Source organism: Rhinopithecus bieti, unplaced genomic scaffold (assembly GCF_001698545.2).
Source record: "Rhinopithecus bieti isolate Rb0 unplaced genomic scaffold, ASM169854v2 scaffold_20101, whole genome shotgun sequence".
Classification (NCBI taxonomy): domain Eukaryota; kingdom Metazoa; phylum Chordata; class Mammalia; order Primates; family Cercopithecidae; genus Rhinopithecus; species Rhinopithecus bieti.
Window position 1 is genome coordinate 1,400,755 of NW_016810242.1, and position 3,007 is coordinate 1,403,761.

A 3,007-nucleotide genomic window follows, 5' to 3' on the forward strand; every position below is an offset into this window, starting at 1 on the left:
TGGGGAGTTATACATGATATAAATGATGAATTGATGGGTGCTGACGAGTTGATGGGTGCAGCACACCAACATGGCACAAGTATACATATGTAACAAACCTGCACGTTATGCACATGTACCCTAGAACTTAAAGTATAATAAAAAAAATTAAAAAAAAAAAAAAAAAAGAATGGTAAGCCACAGCCTGGCAGAGAAAATTCTTCAAGATCATATGAAGGGAGTTAGCCTGGTTCTGTGGGACACCAAGATGTTAGAAGGAAAAGAAAAATGGTGAATAATAGGATGGAGAGAGGTGAAATGAAATGTCAAGGATGATGCCTCTGCATTAAATACACAATCTGAAAGCTTACCAGCCCTAACAGAAGAGGAAAGCTAGCAGGAGCAGGCTTTTAAAGAAAGAGTATTCATTTGCTCTTTCAATAAACTCAGGTTGAGGGCCAGATAGGAAATGCTATCTAAAGCAGTGTTCAGAACCTTAGAGGAGGCTTCTGCAGTTGGGGCCAGTTTGCTGAGTTTTCTGGCCACACCAGTCACCACCTGGCTACTGGAAGGGCTGAGCAGATATCTCAGCACACCTATGAGCCATTTGGAAAGAACTGTGGAATGGACAGTTGAGAATGTGAGCTTGGACTTGGGAGAGAGGTTTGTGGTTAGAAATAAACATTTGAGAGAAAAAAAAAGCATCTTCTTTATGGTTTACTAAGTGCTTTCATATGGTTTATGGCTACCCACAGGTTAGGCAGAGTAAGGACAGTTTTGTTTTGTTTCTTTTCATTTTACAGATGAAGAAACCGAGTGTCTGTGAGGTTACAGAAAAATTTAAGTTCGCATATCTAAGTGCAGGTTGGGGTGGGAATCCAAGTTCTTTGTCCCCAAATGTAATATTTTCTACTGCATAGTGTTCAGCCTTCTAGGCCAAAGAGTAAACCCAAATCCATTTGCAATGTGAAAGTTTAATGTCTTTTTACAGGTTTATGTTTCAAGGTGCTCATTGCTTTCCTTATGGCTTCTTTAGTAGCTAAGCCTATTTTCTCTCCTGCCTGTTGTTCATAGCAAATGGTAGGAAAACTGAGGGCAAACCTTCTTGAGCACCCTTCCAGGGCCCTCTCCTCATGCCAGGCCCTGAGTATAAGCAGATGCCCTTGCACATACCAGTTAGGCCAGCTGGACAGAAATGTCTGGCAAGGCAGCATTTTCCTTAATAGCTTCCCTGGGGAGAGTCCTGGACAGAGACTTTGGAGCTCTGGTTTCCATTGACTGACAAACTTAAATGACATGATGAGTCATCTGTCAGCTGGGAGACTCACTACTCTTAGATTCAGGCCATCCAGAAGATGAAGGGCTTAGGGTTGGGTGAGGTAATGAGAAGGGCTCCAGGGCATCTCTGAAGCTGACTTGAGGTCATTTCTTTCTATGTTGCTCCAGAAAGACCACTGGGTTTCCCAGTGGTTAGCTCAGAAGGAAAGGGTGGTGGTGGTGAGAATCTCGTAACCCATAACGGTCCATGCCCATAAAAGCTTCTATGTGTGCCTGGGATATTTGGCCTGGCAAAACACAAGACTAGTTTAGAAAATAGATGGTTATTCTCAAGTCTCCCATAGTGTGAGCCTACCTGAGATTGAGTACATCTTTTCCAGTCAGAATTCAGTCTGGTGGCCAATGCACTACAGTGTGTGATTTGTCACATTTGGCTCCTTGCTGAAGACAGTTTGGTTTTCATTTTTAATCTGGTCCTGCCACTCAATCTTTAGGTTACATTGCTATGCATTAGCAATGATGAAGCACATTCTTGAAAGAAATCTACAGGTCAAATTTTTATTCCAAGTGCTTATAATAAAAACATTTCTAACCCCTGAAAGATAGTTCCGAGTAATGACTATAGTTCACATTAACTGCAATTTGCTAATGTTCTTCAAATTCAATTTTCTTCTAAGATAATTTAATATAGATAAGCTTCCTTTTCTTTGTCTTTGTCTACACAACAGTCAAATATTCAAATGCAAAAGAAATGAGTGAAAAAAGGGACAGTGTTGACTTTTTAATGACTACCAATTATGTTGCGTCAATGTGCCCTTCTGAAGACAATTGCCGGTTTAAAAATGTTTATACACATAAAAGACTGTTCCAGTTAGAGAATTTCCCCCATACCACAATTTAATACGTGCAACTCAAAGTGCTTCCTGAATAGTTAGGCAAGTTATCTTAGGGTACAAATGACTTCCAAGTAGCGACTTCGTAGGTAGCAAATCAATAACCATTAGAATAATCCATAAGAAAATTTAGATAGCTTTTTAGAATATCCAAGTGGTCTTCACAATGGGGAAATATTGCTTATTAACTCAACATTGTTCATGCTTTCTCTACCTTGATAGGTGACCTGGCACAGGGAGGCTGGGGGCAGGGATGACTGAGCCTGGACCTAGAAAGTCAATATGTAGGATGCATTGGAGACTTGTGACCCATGGGCAGCAGCATAATGATATGCAAGGATGACAACCACAAAGTTTCAAGGCTGACAAATCTGTTTGAATTCGGGGTCCATTACTCACTAGATAAGTCATCTAGTTACTGAATCTCTCTGAGTCTCAGTTTCCTAAATATCTACTTTTGCAGCCCCATACCCAGCATAGTGCTTAAGAAGTGCCAGACAGGAAGGGGTTAAAGAGTGATTGATGGAGATGATGTGTATAGATTATTCTCTCAAAAGGTTTGCAGCTGGGCATGGTGGCTTATGCCTGTAACCCCAGCACTTTGGGAGGCCTAGGTGGGCGGATCACTTGAGGTCAGAAGTTCGAGATCAGTCTGGCCAACATGGTAAAAGTTCTTCTCCACTAAAAATACAAAAATTGAGCCAGGCATGGTGGCACACACTTGTAATCCCAGCTACTTATCAGACTGAGACAGGAGAATCGCTTTAACCTGGGAGGCAAAAGTTGTGGTGAGCTGAGATTGCACCACTTCATTCCAGCCTGGGCGATAGAACAAGACTCCATCTTAAAAAAAAAAA